Source organism: Cervus canadensis, chromosome X, assembly GCF_019320065.1.
Source record: "Cervus canadensis isolate Bull #8, Minnesota chromosome X, ASM1932006v1, whole genome shotgun sequence".
NCBI lineage: Eukaryota > Metazoa > Chordata > Mammalia > Artiodactyla > Cervidae > Cervus > Cervus canadensis.
Window position 1 is genome coordinate 80,761,879 of NC_057419.1, and position 12,452 is coordinate 80,774,330.

The window sequence follows — 12,452 nt, forward strand, 5'->3', positions numbered from 1 at the left end:
CGGCTTGTGTTTCCTCCAGCCCAGCATTTATCATGATGTATTCTGCATATAAGCTAAATAAGCAGGGTGACATTATACAGCCTTGACGTACTCCTTTTCCTATTTGGAATCAATATGTTGTTCCATGTTCAGTTCTAACTGTTGCTTCCTGACCTGCATACAGATTTCTCAAGAGGCAGGTCAGGAGGTCTGGTATTCCCATCTCTTGGAGAATTTTCCAGTTTATTGTGATCCACAGTCAAAAGCTTTGGCATAATCAATAGAGCAGAAACAGATGTTTATATCTGGAACTCTCTTGCTTTTTTGATGATACAATGGATGTTGGCAATTTGATCTCTGGTTCCGCTGCCTTTTCTAAAACCAGCTTGAACATCTGGAAGTTCATGGTTCACGTATTGCTGAAGCCTGGCTTGGAGAATTTTGAGCATTAGTTTGCTAGTGTGTGAAATGAGTGCAATTATGTGGTACTTTGAGCATTCTTTGGTATTGCCTTTCGTTGTGGAATGAAAACTTACCTTTTCCAGTCCCATGACAACTGCTGAGTTTTCCAAATTTTCTGGCATGTTGTGTTCACCATTTTCACAGCATCATCTTTTAAGATTTGAAATAGTTCAACTGGAATTCCATCACCTCCACTCGCTTTGTTCATAGTGATGCTTCCTAAGGCCCACTTGACTTCACATTCCAGGATGTCTGACTCTAGGTGAGTGATCACAACATCGTGATTATCTGGGTCATGAAGATCTTTTTTGTACAGTTCTTCTGTGTATTCTTGGCACCTCTTCTTAATATCTTCTGCTTCTGTTAGGTTCATACCATTTCTGTCCTTTATCAAACCCATCTTTGCATGAAATGTTCCCTTGGTATCTCTAATTTTCTTGAAGAGATCTGTAGTCTTTCCCATTCTGTTGTTTTCCTCTATGTCTTTGCATTGATCGCTGAGGAAGGCTTTCTTATCTCTCCTTGCTATTCTTTGGAACTCTGCACTTAAATGAGAATATCTTTCCTTTTCTCACTTCTCTTCCTTTCACAGATATTTTTAAGGCCTCCTCAGACAACCATTTTGCCTTTTTGCATTTCTTTTCCTTGGGAATGATCTTAAATCCTGTCTCCTGTACAATGTCACAAATCTCCATCCATAGTTCATCAGACACTTTATCAGATCTAGTCCCTTAAATTTATTTCTCACATCCACTCTATAATTATAAAGGATTTGATTTAGATCATACCTGAATTGTTGTGTGGTTTTATGCATTTTCTTTAATTTAAGTCTGAATTTGGCATTAAGGAGTTCAGGATCTGAGCTACAGTCAGCTTCTAGTCTTGTTTCTGCTCACTGTATAGAGTTCTCCATCTTTGGCTGCAAAGAATATAATCAGTCTGATTTCAGTGTTGGCCATCTGGTGATGTCTATGTGTTGAGTCTTCTCTTGTGTTGTTGGAAGAGAGTGTTTGCTATGACCAGTGTGTCCTCTTGGCAAAACTCTGTTAGCCTTTGCCCTGATTCATTCTGTACTCTAAGGTCAAATTCGCCTATTACTCCAGGTGTTTCTTGACTTCTTATTTTTGCATTCCAGTCCCCTATAATGAAAAGGGCATCATTTTTTGGTTGTCAGTTCTAAAAGGTCTTGTAGGTCTTCATAGAACCGTTCATCTTCAGCTTCTTCAGCATTACTTGTTGGGGCATAGACTTGGATTACCGTGATTTTTAATGGTTTGCCTTGGAAAGGAACAGAGACTATTTTGTCGTTTTTGAGATTGCATCCAAGTACTGCATTTTGAACTATTTTGTTGAGTATGATGGCTACTCCATTTCTTCTAAATGATTCCTGCCCACAGTAGTAGATATAATGGTCATCTGCATTAAATTCAACCATTCCAGAAGAATTAGGTGAAATTCAACCATGGGGAAGAATTAGGAAACTGAATTAGAAAGCTAACAATAGGCAGACCACGTAGGGTCTTGAACCCCTCTGAGTGAGATGTGAAAGCGAGAGCACTTTGAAAAGAAAAGTATCATGATCTGATAAATATTTTAATAGGATCTTTGCATGCTGGTTTGCAAGTAGACTGTAAGAAAACAAGCACAGACACAAAGGGTTCAGTTAAGAGACTGTTGAAATTTAGGTGAGCGATAATGATGGCTTGGACAAGGGTTTTAGCAGTGAAATGGCTGAAAAGTGGTGAGTTTCTGGATTCACTTTTGAAAGTGTGAAAGTGAAAGTGTTAGTCTCTCAGTCCTATCTGACTCTTTGCAACCCCATGGACTATAGCCCACCAGGCTCCTCTGTCCATGGGGTTCTCCAGTCAAGAATATTGGAGTGGGTTGACACTTCCTTCTCCAGCACTTCTTCCCAATCCAGGGATCAAATCTGGGTCTTCTGCATTGCAGGTAGATTCTTTAACACTGAGCCACCAGGTAAGCTAAAGCCAAAGCATTTTTCTAATTGATTGGATGTTGGGCATGAGAGAAAGATGGGTAACAGTTTAACAACTGGAACAATGTAGCTTCTATTGTGTCACATAAGGGTCAACTTTGCAAAGAACAGGTTTAAGGAAAAAGATCAGGTGATCTGTTTTGGACATGTTAAGTTGGAGATGCCTATTAGATATCCTGGTGGAGCAAGCAGCTGGATATATTGGTCTAAGTTTGGGAAGCAAATGCGGGCTATAAATTTAAATTTTGGATTTGTCAACATGTGGAAGGTATGTAAAGCCATTAATGAAGGCTTGATAAAGTCTTCAAGGGAGTAAGAAGAGACAGAAAACAAAGTAAATTGAAGTACTGAATTTTTCAGGCCTTTGATATTCAGAGGTAAGGAAGATGATAAAGTACCAACTGAATGGCTAATTGAAAAGAAGTTATAAATGAGGCAGTAGAGAACTAAATGGAGTAGTGTCCTTGATGCCAAATAAAGTGTTCCAAACATGCAGAGAGTCATATGTTGGTTCATATGCTGCTTAATTCATCAAGATGAAGACAGAATTGGCAATGGGATTTTACAATGTTGAGATCATTAGTAATTTTGACAAAAGATTTTTCAGTAGATTGGTGAGAATGAAACCTAAATGAAGTGTATTCAATAGACAATGAGAAGACAAGATTTTAACAGAAGATCAGACTCCTCTTTGGAATTTCTATATTGTGAAAAGGAACATAGAAAGAAAGCAGTGGCAACTGGGGGAAGTGAGATAAGGAGACAATTTTCTTTTCTTTTCTTTTTTCTTTTTTTTTTACTTAAGATGGTAGAAATTACAAAATCAATGTTAAATAGAAACAGGCATGCAGAATGAGAGATAGAGAGAGAGAGAAAGAGATGGAGACATAATGAAGAATAGACAGTATCAATATTACATAGAGTAATTCTATGTTCTTGTCTCTTTGTAGATAGTGAGCCATATATATCCCACTTCTCCTGCAAAACAAACTTACTAAACTAGATCCGTCCCCTGCCTCCAATTATTCCAAGCATATCTTATTTTCCTCCTTGACTTTCACCTCATTGTTCATGTTACTTCTCATTGAAAATACTTTCCCTTTACTCTCCTCATATGAAATAAGTCCTGCTCTTCATGATCTAGTCCAAGTTTGCCCTTCAATTAAACCTTCCCTGACTACTCCAGTCATCCATAAATAATTTGTAATCTCTAAGCATATAATTTAGTACTTAACAACATACCCTCTAGTACCATTCAACTTTATTTGTTATGTGTACCTTGTCTATTTAGCAAGAATGTAAGATTCTTAAGGATGGAGTTCATGATATACTTCTGTGGCTATTCATAAACCAGTTTTTTTTTTTTTTAAATATCTAAGTCTGTAGTGTCATGAATATCTAGGTAAATATTTATTAAATTACTCATAATATTATTTTACTGTTATATTTTAAGTAGGGGAATTTTAGAGAAAAAAAATCACAAATAATGCCACTTGATTAGTAATCATAAAAATCTAACTGCACAATTCACCATTACTGAAGAGTGTGCCAGAAAGAACACTGAAACAGGAGTAAATAGTTGTGAATTATAATCTTAATTATGCAGGCCAGGAAGCAACAGTTAGAATTGGACATGGAACAACAGACTGGTTCCAAACTGGGAAAGGCATATGTCAAGGCTGTATATTGTCACCCTTCTTTAACTTATATGCAGAGTACATCATGAGAAATGCTGGATTGGATGAAGCACACGCTGGAATCAAGATTTCAGGGAGAAATATCAATAACCTCATATATGCAGATGACACTACCATTATGGCAGAAAGTGAAGAAGAACTAAAGAGCTTGATGAAAGTGAAAGAAGAGAATGAAAAAATTGGCTTAAAACTCAACATCCAGAAAACTAAGATCATGGCATCTGGTTCCATGACTTCATGGCAAATAGATGGGGAAACTGGCTGATTTTACTTTTTTCGGCTCCAAAATCACTGCAGATGGTGATTGCAGCCATGAAATTCAAAGACACTTACTCATTTCAAGGAAAGTTATGACCAACCAAGACAGCATATTAAAAAGCAGAGACATTACTTTGCCAACAAAGGTCTGTCTAGTGAAATCTATGGTTTTTCCAGTAATCGTGTATGGATGTAAGAGTTGGACTATTAAGAAACCTGAGCACCAAAGAATCGATGCTTTTGAACTGTGGTGTTGGAGAAGACTCTTGAGAATCCGTTGGACTGCAAGGAGAGCCAACCAATCCATCCTAAAGGAAATCAGTCCAGAATATTCATTGGAAGGACTGATGCTAAAGCTGAAACTCCAATACTTTGGCCACCTGATGCAAACAACTGATTCATTGGAAAAGACACTGATGCTGGGGAAGATTGAAGGCGGAAGAAGAAGTGGGTGACAGAGGATGAGATTGTTGGATGGCATCACCAACTCGATGGAGATGAGTTTGACTATACTCTGGGAGTTGGTGATGAACGGGAAGGCCTGGCATGCTGCAGTCCATGGGGTCGCAAACAGTTAGACGTGACTGAGGGACTGGACTGGACTGAATTGAATACCAATGACTGCTGCCTTTCTTAGTGAAAAACACTGCTTTTCCCTTTGTAAAATCAGTGGTGCCACAAAGAAAAGTGAAAGTGAAGGAGCTCAGTCGTGTCCAACTCTTTGCCACCCCATGGGCTGTAGCTAGCCAGGCTCCTCCATGCATGAGATTTCCAGGCAAGAATACTGGAGTGGGTTGCCATTTCCTTCTCCAGAGGATCTTCCTGACCCAGGGATTGAACCCAGGTCCCTCGCAATATAGACAGACGCTTTACCATCTTATCCACCAGGGAAGCCTTGTGGTGCCACAAGGTGATCTCTAAAATCTTTTTAAAATTTAATTTAAAAAGGAAAAAAAAAAGTACACATGTATCTCCATATCCTGTGATAACCTAGTGGAGCGGGATGGGGGTGGGGAGGGAGATTCAAGAGAGAGGGGATATATGTATAATTATGGCTGACTTGTGTTGTTGTATGGCAGAAGCAATTCTCCTCCAATCAAACAATTCTAACTTTATTTAAGTAAGTGATTCTGCTTTTTGAAGCCAGGAAATGATTATTTTCTTCTGAAAGAGTTATCAGAAGCTCAATATGTTTCAAGCTTTATTTTTTTCCTTACTCATATATATTGTTGGACTTTCTCCCCAATAGTCTCAGTATGAGATGATGGCTATAAAACAAGTGATGTAGAGACATGAAATAATGGAATTAGAAACCAATAGACTTGAAACTGTTTGGAATATTTTGAAAATGAAATGGCATATTAGTAAGAATAGGTTAAACACTAAATCAAATAGATTCCAAAACTCATAATGGCTCAACAAGAGCATAAGTTTATTTCTCATTCACATAAGATTCTGATGTGGATTTCCTTGGTTGTTAGACATATCTCCTATGTGTGTTGAATCAAAGAGCAATGTTCCTTCCATCTTCTCTCTCTGATCATTCCCTAAATACAAATAGCTGTTAAGGGTCTGAGATTTTGCCTGACTTGTAAGTTAATAAGTTAGCCTGCCATAGTTTCATGATACTTATAGAAGAGACGAGACTCCTAAGTCAGAGAATATGGAGAAATTGTTACGCATGGCAATAGTGGTAGCCAAAGTACCAGCATTTTTTGGCACTGATTCCTTGAGTCCCAAATTCTACAAAGAGTACCAGAAGGTGTCTGTATATACAGTGTGTTAAGATACAGAAAAGAAACTCCTAGCTCAGTGAAATTGAATATTAGGCATGTTAGGCCTTGAATATTAGGCATATTAGGCCTTTCTGTCTTTTACTAAGTAGGGTTATATTATCTTCATTGTGCTGAACAGTGAACATGCCAGAGGGAAAATCTAAGATTGTTAGTTATACAAACATTCTTGAAAAGATAGTTCAGAGCAAAGACAATCAGTGTCTCATTCACAAAATGTAAAAACATGCCAGAGGCTGATGAAGAATTATCTACCTACTCTAAGGTCTCGTTGTCTGCTTTCATTTGCAAGAGGGGAAAGAGCATGAAGAATGAATATTCACTTCTTCAAAGTCTTGCAGTTCAGACCACTATTGCACACATTCAGTTGGTGAAAACTAATCACATAATACAACAAACAGTAAGGGAGGCTGGAGCATATATTCTAGATATAACACCCTTCTAGAAAAGAATTTGCTTCCTAAAGAAGAATGAATATTGGTGACAAGCTGCTATTATCTGTCATAAATGGATAATATCTTCATTTATGCAGCATTTACTATGTGCCACTTATCAGATAGCTTGCAATAGTTTCCATTCCATAGGAATGGAATAGTTGTAGATGTTCAGTTGCAAAGTCGTGTATGACTCGTGACCCCATAGACTACAGCATGCCAGGCTTCCCTGTCCTTCACTATCTCCCGGAGTTTGCTCAAATTCTTGTCCATTGAGTCAGTGATGCCATCCAACCATCTCATTCTCTGTCACCCCCCTACTCCTTCTGTTCTCAGTTTTCCCAGCATCTAGGTTTTTTCCCAATGAGTTGGCTCTTCGCATCAGGTGGCCAAAGTATTGAAGTTTCAGCTTCAGCATTGGTTCTTTCAATGAAGAGTCAGGGTTGATTTCCTTTAGTGTTGACTGGTTTGATCTCCTTGCTGTCCAAGGGACTCTCAAGAGTCTTTTCTAGCATGACAGTTTGAAGGTATCAATTGTTTGGCTCTCAGTATATTTTGCAGTCCAACTCTCACATCCATACATGACTACTGGAAAAACTATAACTTTGACTATGCGAACCTTTGTTGGCAAAGTGATGCCTCTGCTTTCTAATATGCTGTGTAGGTTTGTCATAGCTTTTCTTCCAAGGAGCAAGTGTTTTTTTAATTTTGTGGCTGCAGTAATCTTCTGCAGTGATTTTGGAACCCAAGAAAATAAAATTTGTCACTGCTTCCACTTTTTCCACATCTATTTGTCATGAAGTGATGGAACTGCATGCCATGATCTTAGATTTTTGAATGCTAGTTTTAAGACAGCTTTTTCACCCTCCTCTTTCACCCTCATCAAGAAGCTCTTTAGTTTCTCTTCACTTTCTTCCATTAGAGTGTTATCATCTGCATATCTGAATTTGTTGATATTTCTCCTGGCAGTCTTGATTCCAGCTTGAGCTTGTGATTCATCCAACCTGGCATTTCACACAATGTACTCTGTGAATAAGTTAAATAAGCAGGGTGACAATATGCAGCCTTGATTTACTCCTTTCCCAATTTTGAACCAGTCCATTGTTCCATGTCTTTTTCTAACTGTTCCTTTCCATAGGTTACACTTTCAGTGTTGTGTCCTTCAATGAACAAAAGTTTCTTTCTTTTTTTTTTTTTTTACATTTCTTCCCTTTTGTCTTTCTTTTGCTTTTGTTGACTGTGCTTTTCTTTCCTCTGGTTTTATCTAAGAACTCATTGCCAAATCCAATCTCATGAAAGTTTTTATCTATGTTTTCTTAGAGGAAATTTTATAGTTGTGGATTGGTCTCAATTCTACTTTTGATTAATTTTTATATGTAGGGTAAGATAAGGTTGCAGCTTCATTCTTTTGCATATGGATACTCAGTCTTCCCAACACCATTTGTTAAAGACCATCATTTACTAACGGAGTGGTCTTTGCACCATTATCAAAGATTGTATGATCACACATGCAAGCGTTTGTTCTGGAATCTGTTCTATTCCATTCATCTCTATGTCTGTGTTAACACTAATACCACACTGTTTTGATTAATTAGCTTTGTAATACATTTTGAAATTAGTAATTGTGAGTCCTCTAACTTTGCTCTTCATTTTCAAAATTGTTTAGGCTACTGAATTTTTGAGAGTTAATGTGCATTTTATGGTGAAGCTTTCATTGTTTTTCAAAAATTGACTGGGGTTTTGATAGAAATTGCTTTGTATTTGTAGATTGCTTTGGCTAGCATCCTTTACTTAATAATATAAAGTATTGCAGTCCATGAGCATGGACTTTCATTTATGTCTTTAATTTTTTTTTTAATAATGTTTTCAGTGTACAAGTCTTTCATCTCCTTGATTAAGTTTATTTCCAAATATTTTATTTCTTTTAACACTCTTATTTATAGCATTGCTTTATTAGTATTTTTTTCTGACTGTGTATTGGTAATCTATAGGAAAGGAAACTTTTTTGGTATCAATTTTTATCCTGCAAATTTATTCAATTCACATAGAATTTCTTTTTATTTTTTTTAAATTTAAGGATAATCACTTTACAGAATTTTGTGGTTTTCTATCATACATCAAGAATAAGAAACCAGCACAGAACTATGATGATAATTTCAATGAAAATGGAACTGGAGAAGGAGTAAAGGTTGACCCGGAAGATACCAACCTAAATCAAAACAGTGCCAAAGAATCAGAAGATAGTCTCCAAGAAAATGTTGGGGTCACAGAGACTATGGAACTGTGTGATGACCCCAAAACTGAGGCTAAAAGTGTTTCTAAACCCAAAGGAAAGAAAGCCAAAGATATTAAAAAGTCTGTCAGAGTACCTGCTGAACCACAGACAATGAGTGATGTGCTTATCAGCTGTACAACCTGCCGTAGTGAATTTCCATCCCAGAATAAACTTTTTGATCATCTAAAGGCCACTGGTCATGCAAGAGCACCTTCATCCTCAACATCTTTGAACAGTGTAACAAATAGTCGAAACAAAAAAGAGAAACGTAAAAACAGAATTTCTGCCAATGTTTTTTTCTTTCAGTTGTCTCTAGATTTTGAAACCAAAAACTGAACTGAAATCATCTTAAGAGTTAAAATTTCAGTGATCTGCAATTTATTGCATTGTGGAAAATTATTTTTTATCTTGTAAAAACATTTTTTTTGTTTAATAAATATTTTTAAACATGTCATTAGTGACTGAATTCTACTTTTGCCATCTGAAATTGACTTGAATGTCCCAAAACAGATAAATATTGTAAAGTATGCATTCTTGACTTTTGTTGGCTCATATGGACAGAAATGTACAGGGAGAATTAAATTATTTTAACACATACAATAAAAAAAAAAAAGAATCAGCCATAGGTACACCCAATTCCCCTCCCTCCCAGACCTCCCTTCCATCTCCCTCCTCATCCCACCCTTTAGCCTGTCACAGAGCCCCTGTTTGAGTTCCCTGAGTCATAAGGGAAATTCCCATTGGCTATCTATTTTACATATGGTACCGCAAATTTACATGTTACTCTCTCCATACATCTCCCCTTCTCCCTCCTCTCTTTTCTCCATGCCCATAGATCTGTTCTCTATGCCTGTTTCTCCATTGCTGTTTTGAAAATAAATTCATCACTGCCACCATTTTAGAGTCCACATATATGTTTCAGTACATGATGTTTATGTTTCTTGTTCTGCCTTACTTCACACTGTATAATAGACTTTAGATTCATCCACTTCATTAGAATGGATTCAAATTCTTTCATTTTTATGGCTAAGTAGTATTCCATCGGAGAAGGCAATGGCACCCCACTCCAGTACTCTTGCCTGGAAAATCGCATGGATGGAGGAGCCTAGTAGGCTGCAGTCCATGGGGTCGCTAGCAGTCAGACAAGGCTGAGCGAATTCACTTTCACTTTTCACTTTCATGCATTGGAGAAGGAAATAGCAACCCACTCCTGTGTTCTTGCCTGGAGAATCCCAGTGACAGGGGAGCCTGATGGTTTGCCGTCTACGGGGTCGCACAGAGTCAGAAACGACTGAAGCGACTTAGCAGCAGCAGCAGCAGCAGCAGTATTCCATTGTATATATGTACTACAGCTTCTTTTTCCATTCATCTGTTGATGGACATCTAGGTTGCTTCCATAGTCCAGCTACTGTAAATAGTGCTGCAATGAGCATTTGGGTACATGTGTCCTTTTTAGTTTTGGTTTCCTCAGGGTAAATGCCTAGAAGTCGGATTTTGCTGGGTCATATGCTGGCTTTATTCCTAGCTTTTAAAGGAATCTCCATACTATCTTCCATAGTGGCTGCATCCGTTTACATTCCCACCAGCAATGCAAGTGGGATTTTTTCCACATCCACTTCAGCATTTATTGTTTGTAGACTTTTTAATGATGGCCATTCTGACTGGTGTGAGGTGGTATCTCATTGTAGTTTTGATTTGCATTCCTCTAGTAATGAGTGATGTTGAGCATCTTTTCATCTGTATGTTAACCATCTGTATGTCTCTTTTGGAGAAATGTCTCTTCAGTTCCCTTTCCTACTTTTTGATTGAGTTGTTTGCTTTTCTGGTATTGAGTTATATGAACGGTTTGTATATTTTGGAAATTAATTCTTTGTCAGTTATTGCCTTTGCTATTATTTTCTCCCATTCTAAGGGCTGCTTTTTCACCTTGTTTGTAGTTTCCTTTACTGTGCAAAAGCTTTTAAGTTTAATTATGTCCTTCTTGTTTATTTCTATTTTTATTTCCATTACTCTGGGAGGTGGGTCATAGAAGATCTTGCTTTGATTTATGTCATCAAGTGTTCTGCCTATATTTTCTTTTAAGAGTTTTATAGTTACTGGTCTTACATTTAGGTCTTTAATCCATTTTGAGTTTATCTTCCTGTATGATGTTAGGCAGTGTTCTAACTTCCTTCTTTGGCATGTAGTTGTTTAGTTTTCCCAGTACCACTTACTGAAAAGTTTATTTTTGCCACATTGTATATTCTTGACTCCATTGTCAAAAATAAGTTATCCATAGTTGCAAGGGTTTATCTCTGGGTTCTCTATCTTGTTCCATTGCTCTGTATTTTTGTTTTTGTGCCAGTACTGATAGCTAATGGTGAACAGTGTCAGATTCATGATATCCGAAGAAGATTTAGCTTAGGGACCAAGAACCAGGCTTGATCACTCAAGAGCTTTTATATAACAGAGTTTTATTAAAATGAAAAGAGACAGAGAAAGCTTCTGACATAAACATCAGAAGGGGGACAGAGAGTGCTCCCCTCAGTAGTGTCAGCAAGGGAGTTATATACTTTTTAAATTAGTTATTACAATAAATCAAAATAATGTCACAAGGTTGTAAATATCTTAGTAGACCCATAATTTACATTTTAAGATAACAGGATTAGCTAGAAGATTTTTAGGAAGGAGAAACATCCTCAAGCAGGATACATTATTGTTATATAATCCTTACTAAGGAATGTAGAAAAAAAAAAGTTTGTCTTTTCCTCCTCCTTGAGAATTCCAGACCCGTATCTCCTTCTTGAGAGCCCCAGACCCCTTTCTCCTCCTCAGGGACCCCAGACTTCTAACCTGCTTAGGAATTGACTCTTTCAGTACCACATTGTCTTAATGACTGTAGCTTTGTAAAATAGTCTGAAGTCAGAAAGGTTGATTCCTCCAGGTCTGTTCTTTTTTCTCAAGACTGCTTTGGCTATTCAGGGTCGTCCATATGAATTGTGAAGCTTTTTGTTCTAGTTCTGTGAAAAAGGTAATTGGTAATTTGATAGGGATCACATTGAATCTGTAGACTGCATTTGGTAGTATAGTCATTTTCACAATGTCAATTCTTCCTACCCAGGAACATGGAATATTTCTCCATCTGTTTATCTCATCTTTGATTTCTTTCATCAGTGTCTTATAGTTTTCTGTATACAAATCTTTTGTCTCCTTAGGTAGGTTTATTCCTAGATATTTTATTCTTTTGTTGCAATGGTGAATTGAATTGATTCCTTAATTTATCTTTCTGATTTTTCATTTTTAGTATTAGGAATGCAAGTGATTTCTGTATATTGATCTTGCATCCCATGACTTCACTGAAATCACTGATTAGCCCTAGTAACTTTATGACAGTTTCTTTTGGGTTTTCTATGTATAGTATCATGTCATCTGCAAACAGTGAGAGTTTCAACTTCTTCCTTTCTGATCTGGATTACTTTTATTTCTTTTCCTTCTCTAATTGCGATAGCTAAGACTTCCAAAATTTTGTTGAATAGTAGTGGTGAGAGTGGACAACCTTGCCTTGTTCCTGATCTTAGA